The 15,474-nt window shown below is 41.7% G+C and overlaps 1 protein-coding gene across 3 annotated transcripts in view; it reads right to left on the reverse strand.

Annotated features, from left to right (window-relative positions):
• The window catches only part of P2RY8 (P2Y receptor family member 8), a 45,296-nt gene extending 36,036 nt beyond the window's left edge, over positions 1 to 9,260 (reverse strand). The window contains exons 1-2 of one of the 3 annotated variants that reach the window (XM_066598635.1): positions 9,144 to 9,260; positions 2,707 to 2,807 (exon numbers count right to left, since the gene is read on the reverse strand). The gene's annotated coding sequence lies outside the window, so the exon portion shown is untranslated. Of the gene's footprint in view, positions 1 to 2,706; positions 2,808 to 7,990; positions 8,070 to 9,143 lie in introns of those variants that run through there. The other 2 variants (XM_066598636.1, XM_066598637.1) reach the window with 2 other exon arrangements.
• Positions 9,261 to 15,474: the final 6,214 nt, after the last annotated feature.

The raw sequence follows: 15,474 nt of genomic DNA on the forward strand, positions 1-15,474 counted from the left end.
AACCTCTCTGGGTATTGTAGTCCAACCATTCAATTTATTACTTTAGTTGCCCACCTTTGTACCAGCTCAAGCTCTGATATGTCCTTGAGTACCGGTGCCAAAAACTGTACACAATATTCCATGTGTGGTCTGACCAGTCACTTGTAAAGAAGAAGAACAATGCTCTCATTGTGTGCCACTAGACTTCTTTTAATTCACCCTATGATCCTATTTGCCTTGGCAGCAGCTTCCTGACACTGGTTGCTCCAGTTAAGTTTACAGTTAGGGTGCGTTCACACGAGCGTAGGCGTATTTACGTTGCATGTGCGCAGCGTATAATCGCCGGAAAGAACGTTTTTCGGCGATCATGACCAGAGCTAGAAAGCGTATTTTCGTTTGTTCCTACTTTTCAAACGATCTTTTCGGCCATCGAATATTCGCCGTCACATATTTCGTTCGCGTATGTTCGGTTTTCTGCGGGTTGACGTTTTTACGCACCGTAAAATCGCCCATGTGAACGAATACATTCGAAACCATCACCTCAGATGGTCACGTATATACGTTTGGTCGCAAAAACGCGCCGTTTATGCGCTCGTGTGAACGCACCCTAAAAGGGGTTCTGTCATTAAAAAAAAAATTCTATACTTGTCTATCAGTGTCAGTGTTACCCAGTTGTTTCCCATTCAGTGTGTAATGGTGACATGCACGTCCTCTGCCCACGTGCAAAACCTTACATTGATCCGTGGTGAACCTAATTTGGCCCTTTTTTACCCAATCTCCCAATTTATACAGATCCTGTCCATAGATACAGCTATGCTATACTCTGACATGCTGTGACAAATAGGGAAAGACCTGTCAATCTGAACTGGGTGAAGAAAAACTGGCAAAGAGCTGCCCAAATGACTCTTGTTCTTACACAATATTTCTCTATAACATAGTCGTAAGTATTGAGGGAGCCTGTCCGTATTTCATGGTTCTGCTAGCCTGAATCTGCTAACTGATTCTCTTTACGCTTTTTGGGTGAAAATCCTCTTTAGAAAGCATTTTCTGAAATCTCTAAAAAAAAAAAGAAAACTTCCCACAGGCAAAATATGGCCCTTGCTTCAATTTCTGAAGCGTTCTACAAAAGATATATTGTTGTCAGACTGTCTTGTTTACATGGAAAGTCCCCTGAAGTGTCAGTTCCAGTGGAATGAAATGGGGAAAAAATAAAAATATATTAGGTGGGGGGTGGGGGTGGGGGGTTGGTGCTTTCCTAGGAACAAGCCAAATGACTTTAAGGCTACAACACTGCAGAACCATATGATGATCTGTGCTTGAAGGTTGCCTATGGGACCAGCCACATGTGCATATCATCTGACTGCATAAAAATAGTGCATTATTTCGCAATGTTATCAGACAGTCTAGCCAGTAAATCAGACAGTTTATTCTGTTTTTCCGTGTACAACAGACTTAGCCTGAAGACCTGGTGCTGCAGCAGAGCATTGGGAGTGGTAAAGCTAGGTTTTGAGATATTCATAGAATTCCTTTCGAATATGTACTGTACTAAGCCCTAATGTGGCTGTGCACAATTACCATGGGGCTTTACTTGCAAAGAGGATGCAAAACTATCTGAAACTGTTCTCCTGATTATTGCAGTTTGCACCACCATGACATATTTGCTTTAAAGGGGACTTGTCACCACATTTATGGGGCCCTATCTGAGGGCAGGGTCTACTGTGTAGTCTTCGCTATACAGTGTTCAAGCTTGTGAGTTCTGGCTTTCCACCTAGTTGCTGATTGACAGCTCTCTTCCTATGCACAGTATAGGAAGAAAGCTGTCAATCATCTGCGGGTATGGAGTGGGGCGGAGGGGGCAGTCGCCACTCATGAATATCATGGAGTTTATACTGCTGAACAGAGAAAAAGGATATTAAGAAAAATACTGCATCAAACAAAGTAAATAACCCAATTTAGCATAAATACAGTATGAAGACAGACTTCTTTTAAGCCTTAGGCCTCCGGCTCACGGGTGGATATTTGCTGCGGAAACTGCATCAGGAGCCGCAGCAAATGCTGCGCATAACATGCTTTCTGAACACTTGCATAAACTGATTTCGGTTTCCACAAGTAGAGGAAAAATTGCAGCATGCTCCCATTTTTCCGTAGATTTCACGTGGATGTCTTCTATTGAAACCGTCCAATCCCTGACCTTTCCGTAATGGCGTTGCGGAAAGGTCACGGATTCCGCGTCGTCGCTAGGCGATGATGCGGAAAAAGCAAGAGTTTTAAAAACAAGATCTGCACTGCGCATATCCGACGGCTCGCCGTGCGATGTGTCCGCAGTACAGTTAAAAATTAAGGTAAGCAGGTACGCCGTGTGCAGGTGCCCTATTAGGGTATACATAACACCAGTGAGAAGTTTTCACTGCAGTGGCCCTTTAACCAACAACTGAGATGTTTGAACTTGAAATATGTTGTACCATGCCATACATCACCCATTGGGTCACATGTACAGGAAATATACAGGAGAATTTGTGAAACTATCTAAGGGCACGTACACATGGGGCAAATTCACAGCTATATCTGCATGTGTTAGATGTGGATATTGTCACAGACCTAGTTGTGGATTTCGACCTATCTGTTGGAAGATGGAACAATGCCTTTACAGCGCCACTTATTAGAAAGTAGCCGTAACTGTGTAAAAAGAGTAGCAATTTAAAAAAAAATGTCATTTATGCTCCTCACCTTATTTGATCATGTATCTGAGGTCACATCAGACTTGCGTTTCCATGAAGCTATCTCACTGTTACATGTTCACAGAACATTACAAGACTATTGAAGGATATCTACAAGAAGAAAACAAAAAAGTGCTATAAAGGCGTGTACAAATGTTACAATTTTCTTATAAATACATAGTATAAGTGAATATTAGGCTGTGGTCACATGGGACGGATACGCTGTGTAATGTCTGCTGCGGACTTTTCGCAGGGTAGCTGATTAACCGCCCTGAAATCTGCAAGACATAAAGTTGCTGTTTGTTGCGGATTTTGTGTCATTTTACTCGGCTGCATTTTTTCTGTATGGATTTTAATGGGATTTTAATTTCCGTTCACTTATACGTATTTCCCCTCTGTTCCTCTATACTACAGCTATGTTAAATTCTGCTGCGTAAATGTGCAGAAAAAGCTGCACATACGCTGTATTTCTGCAACATTAAAATCCGCTCCGCAAGCACAATTACACAGCGGATATTTACCAGTCCGTGTAGACGAAAAATCACTGGAATTCATTCATTTAGCTGGGTTTTCAAAATTCTATGGATTGTACACCGGAAATTTTGCAGCAGCCATTCCCGCAGCATATCCGTCCCATAGCCTTAGAAACTTGTAATAAATGTTATTACAGAAAGATGCTCATTTTTCACTTAAAGGAGTTTTCAGGGAAATACTATTGATGTATTCTTAGGATAAGTCATCAATACTTGATCGTCTGGGTCTGCTGCTCGGGACCCCAGCTGATCCACTGATCAGGCGCTTGCTGTCAGCACCACAACACACAAAGGTTGGAGCAGAAGCACTCAACTCCGATCCCCTTGTTACTGCAGGTGCTTGTTACTGCAGGTGCAGCTTTCATGAGCTGTGCCTACAGTTACAAGCGACAGTCACTGCACAGGAGTTGGTTGGAGTTACCATTTCTCCTCCATGCTCTGTGTGTAGCGGTGTTGACAATGGGCACCCGATCATCTGATCGGTTTGGGTCCTGAGTGCCGGACCTCAGCCAATCAACTATTGATGACCTAGCCTGAGGATAGGTCATCAATAGCATTTCCCTAGAAAACCCCTTTAACACATTACCCCTCTTCCTGCACTGATTACTCACCCTCAGTTCACTGATAAAAGTCATATAGATGAGAGATCAGGTTACACCTGATACCCACAGAAGTCTATGAAGAGAGGATGAGTAAGAGATGGGAGCAGTTGCAGAGTGAAAGAGAGACATACTGTAGAGATGCTGCTACTACTGTCTCACAGCCAGTAAACCACTGACCCAACTGGTATTCAGATGAGAAGGCCGATCCATGTAAAACATACAGACACACTGCACCGCAGGAAGTATTGTCCCAGCAGTAAGAAATAGTCACATGACCATATCTAGTCAGTTCTTCAAGCCAGAGGGCCCACCAAGACTGTACAAAAGAAATCAGAGGGTTTCTGTATTACCTTAGGGGTCTGCATTTATTTATCAGTCTACTGCTACTTTTAATACAGTTAGATGTCCTCTGTTGTGCTTTCTATTGTCTTTTATTGACTGGAGGCCTGAGTTTATTCTACTATCTGTACTCTGCATGTATTCTGGAGTTTGGTCTGATGTGTGAATAAATTTGGGGGTCTTGCTCTGTATTCTAGGGTCTGGTCTGGAGTCTGTATTTATTATGGGATTTTCTTTACCTATTCTGGTCTTGGATTTTATTTTCCGGTCTGAGTGTGATTCACTTTGGGAATCTGGGATCTATATTAATTTCGTGGTGAAATGAAGGAATCCTATGCACTACTTGTCAACTCATTAGGTAAGAAATGTTTAGGGACTGGCTTATGTAAATGGAATAAATTCTGTATCTCTCTGATATAATAATGTAACATAGGAAAGTGTGGTCACTAATTCTGTGTGAAGCTACACCCAAAAGCACAACCGGTTTTTGCTAATTTTCCCACTAATGAAATTAATCCCCAATCCACAGTATGGAGGATAAATGTCTGATTGCTGGAATCTGACTGCTAGGACCCACAGCGATCCCAGCATCTGCATCCTCAGGTTCCCCATGTGAATGCAGCCATGGTGTGCATTGCTGACCACTAGTCCATTCACTTCCAAGAAGATAGATGTGCTCGGTAATCTTCCTTTGTCACATAGAGGTGAATGGAGTGGCATCACTGCTACATTCACATGGGGAACATAAAGGGGTTCTCCAGTTGTAAACTTCTACTACTGGACTATTCTTAGGATAAGATATAGTAGACTGATGGAGGTCTGCTGTCTGCGAGCCCTGCTGATCAGATGTTATCCAGGCCAGTATGTTTGTGCACTGAGCTGATTTCTGCAGAAAGCAGACAGCTCCGTTCCCGCTGCAGTGACCAAGTTTGGTATTACAGGCAAAGTTCACGTTCACTTCAATGCCTGTAATTCAAAGCTTGGCCAGTGAGAGAATGGAGCTGTCTGCTTCATGCAAAAATCAGCTAAGCACAGGAGCACACTGGCCTTGCAACCAGCTGACTGGTGGGGGGCTCAGGTGGCAGACCCCTACTGATTTGCTATTGATGACCTATCCTGAGTATAGCTCATTATTAGTTTACAGCCCTTTTAAGTTATGTGTAATAAGAAGGAGTAATAATCACTGGGACTTGTGTATGGCTGTAGGCCTAGTCCCTGTCACAGTGTAGCTGAGTGGTGAAACTGAGGGGAATGTTTGTGGAAGTATATATATATATATATATATCAATATATCACGTCGTGACGCCACTGTTCCCACACCGTTATTCTATATGGCGGAATAATAAACACAGAGACTTGTCTATCGTACCTCGGGACCTAAGGAATGGTTGAGACCCAGTAAACTTTACTTTGGTAAACTTGAATAAACAGACAATTACAGGTATCATTCACGGCAGCAGTTACAGGCAAAAGCTCAGAGATTGGGATGAAAAATACACAGGAACAATACGGCCCTATAGTCCACGTTATCTATGTCACCGATCCTGGACATTAAATATACTCCGGAGAAGGTAAAAAGAGAAGAACCTCTCCACATACTTACTTAGAAAAAGGCTTAACCTAGATGCACCTCACATATTCTCTGCGTGGGTGTCACAATCACATACCTCTGTGTGGTGATCTTAATGGCAGACGGCCACACAGGAAAATGCCTGTAGTGTGAACGGGTACCTGGTATTATGGGTCGCTTTACACAGAAATACTTGGGTGTTGCTCTCACTCTGGGGGTTTTTAGTGACTCACTCAGTCTCTTATGTGTTTCACATGTGGTAGGGATGTCTCTCTGTCTCCTACATGTTAGACACAAGGAAACCAGAGGTGTCTCCCTGTGCCCCTGCGGTTTCTCCAGCAGATAGGGGAAGAGGGAAGATCCTCAGCTCCTCCATAGGGAGCCTCTCCCTCTCCATTTTCAATGCAGGAAAGCTAAAGGTGCTTTCCTGCATCACCGTAGATCCTCCAACAGCATTGGTAGATGGATGATCATCAACAACCACTCCCGCTCCCAGACACTCACATTTATAACCTCTCTTGTACCACATGACACAGTAGGATAGATACATTTAGCAGCAGAGCTAACAGGCAATGATTGTATGGGAGTTAACCCTTCAGACGCCGCAGCTGTGCAACATACATACAGAAAATTGACATGACAGTTTTGCACAGTGCATCCACATGAGACAATACATGTATGACAATTATAGAGGGGACCAGGATGTTATTATCTACATATGCAGATGTCAGGATCATTGTGGGTCCCCAGAGATCACACAGTTATTCCCTATAATATGAATAGGTGTTAATTGTCATTAGTGCAAAAAGCCCTTTAACTTAGCCAGTACCTTTTGCCTTCGCTTTTGTGTGAGAAATATAAATGTAGCAAAGATTCACATGACTCTTAATACTTAAAAGGGGGTTTCTGGGGTATTTTTATTGATGAGCTATCCTCAGAATAAGTCATCAATATATGATCAACTAAGTCCCACTGCTGAGAACCTCGACTGATCAGCTGTTCGGACATTCGCTATCTCCAACAAAACCCAGGACACGGAGATAAACTATTAATGACTTAACCTGAGGTTAGGTCATCAGTAAAAATAGCTTAGAAAACCACTTTAAGAAAATGTTCTGTACCACAGTTTATTTGCCATTTTAGTAGTTTTTTAATGACTGTTGTGTTGAGATTAGACAATAATTTATCAATAGCTTAAAATAAGATAACTTGTTATCACAGACAAGTTCGCTACATGTGTATTGATAGGGGAACAGGATCCCTTTTCTTTGTGTGCAGTGAGATACATAGCAGCTCTTGGAAAACTGACAACTCGATATGGAGCCTGCTGATGGTAAAATTGGTGAAAATTGAGGAAGAGGCCTCTTTCACACGGGCTACAAAATCTCACTACAAAATCATCGCTACAAAACGCATGTATGTGAAGCTCTTGGTTTCTAATGGGTACTTTCAGGCTACAAAACATCGCTCATGTGAAAGAACCCATTGGAAACCAAGAGCTTCACATACATGCGTTTTGTAGTGATGATTTTGTAGTGAGATTTTGTAGCCAGTGTGAAAGAGGCCTAAAAGTCCTATAATAGATAGAAATAGTGTTTTTTATGTACACACACAACAGCTTAGAAAATTCACATGAAAAGATAGGTGCACTATATATATATATATATATATATATATATATATATATATATATATTACATCTATGCTGAAATACAATCACCATAGCATGTATTATCATGAGTTATTTTGTTGCCCATTATTGTCACCATGGCAACTACATATAATCAGCGTTAGAAAAAAAAAACGCAACAGTTTTGCTGCAATTATGAAAAAATGGTAGTACATATGTGAAATTTGGCCTTATATGAAGCCCTAGGTTTTGACCTTCTAAATACAGACCCAATCCAAACCCCCTAAATACAGACCCCAGACTAGATCTCTAAACCAAATCCAAGACTAGACTCTCTAAATAGAGAGCTCATATATAAAAAAACACACTAGATACCTAAATAAAAACTATCCAAATCAGACCTCTAAAAAATTAGTACCCCAGACCAGACCCCATAAATCCAGACCAGATCCATATATAAAGATCCCAGACCTAAACCCTTGAATTAACAGAACACAAAACAGATCCCCTAAATAAATATAGACTCCCAGCTCTCCCACCAAGCCCTAAATAAATACAGATGCCTTAAAAGGTGTTTTTTTTATATTCCCATTTTTCAAATTAATAAAAGATCATATAACCTCTTCCAGCTCTCGGCAGCTCCATTCTCTGCACCAGGTCTGTGTTGATAGGCTTCAGTTAGCCTGTTTATGGTTCATCACAGACTGCTGCAGCAGCTTGGACGCCGAATTCTGGGATTGGCTGCAGTAGCCAGTGACGTCAACAGTGAAACCCCCAGTAAACTGTAGTAAAACTGTATACAGTTGTTTCAATACGCCTTTTTGATGCTGTTTTAACCGCATTGTAACCACACCATTTGAATACACCCCAAAATGTATTGGGTGTGGCATAATATCTCCTCAATGTTCATTTAGAAACAGTACTCAGAATAAGCTACAAAAATATACGGAAAGTGTTAAACTGATGTCTATTTGAGTTTGTATTAATAGGTGCTTATTGGCATTGGTCTTAACTGTGGCATAAGTCCTATTATTTAGTCACAAATTTTTACAGAGTAAGGCAACCTAATCTGGGACCACTCATTAAAGTGCTATTAATCAGTTGCACATATGATTCAAAAATCCCCCCAAAAAACAATCCTGGTCAGTTGGATTGTAGTATGGTGCAAAGTGTCGCAGTGGTGCATGGCAGAACTATTTTACTCTTTGTCATGATGCATGGCTGCTAACCCTGAAATTCTGGAAATGTTAAATCCACAATTGAAAAAATGATAGAGTGACTGCTAAAAGTAGGCTGCATGCATAGATAGTGTAGATGGGCAAGTTTGTGTCTTGGCATACACATACCAAAAAGATCATAATCAACAAGTCCAATAAAGCATGTATATACATCCCCAGATACAGACAAATGCTATACTGGGTTTAGAAGACAGACACCTTGAAGACTACATACTATATATAACGGAAAACATCTATAAGGCAGGAGTATAGACCCTAAAGAGTTGTAGTATGTTCATTTCACTAACAGCCATAACAATACCCTACGGACTCCTCCGACACTACAGAAAATACATGGCTGCTCTATAAATAACTAACTAGAGACATATCTCAACTACCAAGCTTGGAAAATGTGTTCTCTAAAAAAAGGAATAAAAACTAAAATTCTTGTGGCTGGAAGAGTAACGGCACATGAGATTAGGAAGTTGGAGATTTAGCAAACAGAAATATAAATGCATGAAGATGGAGATAAAGTAATCCAGCAGCCAGTGCTTACCCTCTCTGCAGCTCAGTTGTGGCTCAGACAGTCTTGTCATCTTGTCACCAAGTAAGAGCAAGAAAATAAGGAGGACAAGAAATGAAATTAGTATTTTTGCAACGGAATTGTTCTCAGCTATACCAGCTCTGGAGGCGGGGTCTCAAGGACTTCATTTTCTGTAATACAGAATTATAACAGGAAACAGTTAAGCCACGAGACACAAAACAAGCCCTTGGGTTTCAAAAAGGATCCATCTAGAAGAAAACATAAAATATAGAAGTCAGCAGCATAAGGTGAAGAAGAGCAATGTGGTGCACTCCCTGCTAGACTACCGTCTAGCAATACAAATTGATAGAAATTGCAATATACAGAAAAAGTAAGCAAACCTTTTGGAGTTACCTGAACTTCTACATTGACCACCAATAAAATATAGTCGGAGTGTTATCCAAGGTAACTGCTTCACATGGGTGTATTTGCACGTGCAATACGCAGAGATTTAAACTTGTTGATTTCAATAGATTCGTTTACATTTCCCTATTTTACAGGTGCAAATAGAATATGCTCTATTTTTCTGCGTATTTGCGCACCAAAGGTCCCCATTGAAGTCAATGGAGGGTGCACAAATGAGTGCACAATATGCAAGGAGGTGCATGAAACACTGCATATTTTCGCTGGAAAAAGAACACATCTGAAAGTCATTAGCCATTTCAATCAGTGCATTTTTGTTTGCCGTGCGCAATTGAACATGCCTTGCTGACTATCGTGCTGCTGTTCCACAGCGCTCTGCCATCCCTGCTGTCGGACTGCACTGTGTGTCCGGTCGGCTGTCACGGTGGCTCCTCCCGCCGCACTGTGTTCCCAGCTGCGGTGACATCTGAAACTTACGCCGGGGGAGAGCCGCTTGTGGACTGCAGGAGAAGGCGCTTCACCGCTCTTTCTCCTCACTGCTTTCTCGCCTGGGGCTGCAACGGCAGACAATGTATGGCTTTTCACCAGCGCTTTACTGGCCTTCCAGGACCTACAGCCCTGCCAGCTGTGCAGCCATTCAGGGACAAGGGGGCGTCACCCTCCCTGTCAATCTTGACTCCACCAGGACTTCCTGGTGGTGTCAAGATACACTAATACAGAATTTATGTCCCCATATTGCGCTCGCCCGTGTGAAGTTAGCCTAAGTCACAATAAAAGGCAAACACAATCTAACTAAACTAATAAAACATGTACCATTAATATCTTTTGTCAAGCGCAAGTGAGCCCTCGCCTTTTAATAACTTGTAGATTCTCCTTTAGCAGCAATCACCTCCACCAAAATTTTCCTGTAGCTGCAAATAAGATTCACTCAATATTGAGGAGGAAGTTTCAACCATTCTTTCATTTAATCAATATTTTTGGGATGCCTAGCAGGCACAGCTCTCTTCAGGTCTGGTCACAGAAGCTCAATAGGGTTAATGTCTGGCTTGGCCATTTAAAAAAAAAAATCTTCATTATTCAACTATTCTGTAGTTTATTTACTTGTGCTTTGGGCCATTGTCCTGTTACATCACCTGCAGGTCCTCAGTTTGAGGTCATGGACTGCTGCTCTTACATTATGCCATAAAATGTTTTGATACCTGTTAGAATTGTTCTTCCCTCAATAATTGTAAGCCATCCAGGCCTTGAGGCAGCCCCAAACCATGATGCTCCTTCCATCATTCTTCACTATACAGAGATTGTCAGCATTCTCATAATTGCTGCCCCTTAGGTCACTCACAATCTAATTTCTCACACACACTAGGGCGGGTATTATAGGAAGTCAATTAACAAGCAAATACTATATTTTATATGAATTTTACACTATTTTTATACCTAAGTTTTAAGTACATATAGTACATACAAAAGTGCAAATTATACTATATTCTTGCATCTCCGATTGATTGAGTGTACTTGGTCATTACTGGTCTAATAATAACATTGTAACATAGTGTTTAAGGCTGAAAAAAGACACGTCCATCCAGTTCATCCTATTCTGCAAAGTTGATCCAGAGATAGGCAAAAAAGTTAACAGCACCTGGGATTCCTAGCTGGTTTTCCACATTGGCATGAACGTACCACTAGGGGGTCGCAATTGCGACCCAGGCCCTTAGCGAACAGGGGCCTCCAGGCCCCCCACCATATACTGTTTCAGTGCCGAGGCCAATGGGCCGGAAGCCAATTACAGGCTGCAGACATCCCCAGCACGCAGTCCTCCCTTCCATTGAGAGACAGCTGTTGTGATTGGTCACAACTGCAGTCTGTCAGTGCAACGCTGGCCACGTGATTGGTCTGGCTGGTGTTGAACTCAAAGCTTAGGAGGAGAGGACCATGCTGACAGTATGTAATACATATAATCATATATAATTATATACAGGAGATATCCAGGTTATATCGGCATGCTTCATATCAGTAAATACAGGGGGAAGTACATCTTCCTGTATATGATGATATGCAGCATGCTGGTATAACCTGGATATCTCCTGTATATAATTATTAATCTACAGCTAATATAATGTATACATCCTGTATATACTGATATAGACCATGCTGGTATATACTGTATATAATTATATGTACAGCTGGTATAAGTTATACATCTCCTGTGTATAGTGATATCAACCACACTGTTATACCCTGGCCCTGGGTATACCAGCATGGTTGATATCACTATATATAGGATGCAAAGCTTATACGAGCTGTACATATAATTATACACAATAGATACCCGGGTTAGGATGGTTTCACACCTGCATTTGGAATTCCACTTTCATGCTGGGTTCGGGGAGCAGGAAAGGGGAATCTTTGCGGTTGAATGGCTCCATGCTGAACAGCGCCAAGGGGACTACCTTGACCATAATGGAGTACATCTACTTTTCGCCAGCTGCCCAGCTTTTGGACGGAAAATAAAGCACTGCATCCTGTATTTTGAGATGGATCTCCGACGAAACCTCCAACCAGAGGTTCCGATGCAGATGTGAAATGGCCTTACAGCAGCAGCATGGCCAATATCACTATATACTGAAGTTTTATATGCATCTCTTTATATATAGTGATATTGACCATGTATAGTGATATTGGCCATGCTGATATAACCTGGGTATCGTCTGTATGTAATTATATATATACAGCTGGTATAAGTTATACATTTCCCTATATAGAGTTATATGGACTGTGCAGGTAAAACCTGGGTATCTCCAGTATAAAGCACTCTTTAATAGTGTATGCAGTTTATTGATGTGATTTTAATTGTGGTTCAAAAATGCAACAAAAAACATGAACCCAGCCTAATGGGCTACAAACAGATTTTCATTTATTCCAGGAAATGAGTCATGTTTAGAAAGCTTGTGCCATGGGGCTAGATCAGGGGCGTAACTATAGAGGATGCAGTTGCACCCTGGCAAAGGAACCTTATGGGGCTCCTAAGGCCTCAGTTATCCATATAGGGAGCCCAGTACTATGAATAAAGCATTATAGTTGGGGGCCCTGTCAGAGGCGTAACTTGAAGCTTCTGGGCCCCGATGCAAAATCTGTAACAGGGCCCCCAACTATAATGCTTTTTTCATAGTACTGGGCTCCCTATATGGAGAGAAGAGGCCTTAGGGGCCCCCTAAGGCTCTTGGGCCCGGGTGCAACCGCATTCCCTGCCCCCCCTATAGTTACGCCCCTGGGCCCTCTGTTATGCATTGGGGCACAGAGACATCAAGTTACGCCTCTGGGATAGATCATGTATGTAAAGCCTGAGCCTTTAACTACACACTGGTACTTGGCAGGACGGAGGCTTTGTAGCAGCTACGATCTGACGAGGGCAAGCACATTCATCTTAGAATGGCCATTGTTAGTAAACAATGTTCATTGCCCATAGACTTTGTGTCAATAGGTGTCTATGCCTATCTGCTTCTTTTGGCATGCTAGACAATTTTCTTAGTGGTAATGATATCAGATTAATAGTAGAGGGTGAGAAAAAAAATGAAGCATGGTACAGTAATCTGAAGTTATTTTGAGGGCACAGGAAACCTGTATGGAGCACTGATGTAGTCAGCTGTGGTTTAGTGAGCCTGATCATCATCCAGCTCCCAGCCTTATAACCGTGAATGTATTTCACATTAAAGGGGTTATCTATTCAACCTTTTAACATTGATGGCCTTCCTAGGGATAGGCCATCAATACTAGATCAGTAAGTGTCTGACTCTTGGCACCCTTGCCGATCAGCCGTTTGAAGGAGCCAATTCACCTAAATAGGGCAACGTTGTAATATCTTGCATCATTCCTACAAAAAGTACAGAGTCTGCAAATTCAAACCAGACAGAAACTTTTCAAACAGCTGACCGGCAGGGGTGCCAAGAGTCAGACCCCCCACTAAATTAATACTGATGGCCTGTCTTAAGAATAGGCCATCAGTGTTAAAAGGCTAGATAATCCATTTAACCCTAAATCACTAAACATTAGTCTGACAGACTCCCGACGTGGTTGCTGGAACGTTTCAATGCTGTGACTGTGAGGAGAGATATTAAAGCCAGTATTAAAAATATTTTGAGAATTGAAAGTGTTGTGGCAAGCACTTCTCAAGCAAAGCCAAATAAACACAAAATTTGCTCATTTTGCCCATCCCAGAAGCACAGGATGACCAAGTTTTCAAGCCACTGCTGCAGCAAGGCCATTTGTGGCGACACACTGTTCCAGTTTGCAATGACTGCAAGGAACACATTTATTTAGTTTGATGATAGTTTTTAGATAAATGTAATCGCAACCATAAATGAAATCGCAAGCATTTAAAGCATTGGCTTCCAATGTATTCGTTCAGATGACCAATTTTTAGCCACGTAAAAACGTTGCACAGGGAACAATAGCACATATGGGTCCGAAATTATACGCTGCGGGAAAACAATTTTGCTTTATCTTTTGACTGATATATGCTGCCGGTTCCCATAGAGTCCTGAAAGCTGCAAAAAAAAAAAAGGAGGTGTAGGCAGTTTAGCAGCGTCCAATGCAGGGAAAAGCTTACAGGTGCCTCTTCTTAGGCATTAGAAGTCATTCTGAGGATTTATGCCGAGCGAGGGATTTTCGGGCTGCGGCGTATTTTTTTCGCCAATATGTCGCACCTGGTCGTGTGATTGGACATGAAAATGCTAATTAAGCTCTGGACTTGATTGTGTCTTCTCTTCATTTGTGTGATTTTACGGCACGTGCGGGGGACTGTAAGAACGTATATGCTCGTGTGAAGGAGCCCTTACTGTGATAGCAGCTTAGCCTCAGTGTTTGATCATGGGAAATAAGATCACAAGAAACCTTTCAATTATTGCCCAAAAATCAGATCAGATGGGACATTTAAGATCATTTGTGACAAACTTATATTTACTAATTGCCTTCTACGGCTTAATGTAAGCTACACTTATGTCAACAGAAGAATTGCCTTAAAGGGGTTTTCCAAATATAGCTAGGATATGCAATCAGGAGGGTTTCCAGCAGTCAGACCCCACCGATCCTGAGAATAAAGAACTAAACACCCTTGAACAAGGCAATGCAGCACCAAGTGAATGAGGCTGTGCTGCCGTTCCCTCCCAGCAGTGGCTAGTAGCACCATTGTGCATGGAAATCTTTGAAGGGTACACAGTGCTCAATGAGTGCTGCAATCCCTTCATTTTACCCATCTCTGGGGGTCCTAGTTTTTTGATCAGATTGGTGAAAATTCTTTATAAGATTAGCTACACTTCATTTTTACAATTTTTGAGGCAATATTGTTTTTTAGAAGCTAATACTGAGAGTTGTATCTAAGACTTCTGCTACCCACACTGGTTGGCATTTGTTTTTGAGAAAGGCTAGCACCACTTTTTGCTTCCTTTTATGTAATAATCTTTACAGTTGGCAATGGTCCAATAGCCTCTTCAATTAATTCTTAAAGGGAATGCGTCATCAGAAAATGACCTATTATAGAGTATAAATCACATTTTTTGTGATAAATTTATTTTTTAAGATTTCTTTTTAACTTTCGGTCACAATCTGTATTTTTAAAAAAAATCCTAAAACTCTGCATTTTTCACACTGACCACAAAGCCTAATAATAGATTGATACTTCCCGTTCTGTAGGGAAAACTTTGCTGCAGTAACCTCACTAACATCACAGGTAAGATTACACAGAAGGGTAAGATCTATATGTAGATAACATGGGGTCCACCATTCACAGTAGATATGAGCTGTGACTATTTACTCCCCTCCCCAAATGACCTCTGCAGGTCACAGAACATGTCCAGACCAGTCTCCCATACAAGTCAATATGTCCCCTCCTGTCCATTATGTGGATGGCCCATGTAGCTGCTGTAAAGCAGCTCTCTGAATAATGTTA

This window comes from Eleutherodactylus coqui, chromosome 4 (assembly GCF_035609145.1).
Source record: "Eleutherodactylus coqui strain aEleCoq1 chromosome 4, aEleCoq1.hap1, whole genome shotgun sequence".
NCBI classification, from domain to species: Eukaryota; Metazoa; Chordata; class Amphibia; order Anura; family Eleutherodactylidae; genus Eleutherodactylus; species Eleutherodactylus coqui.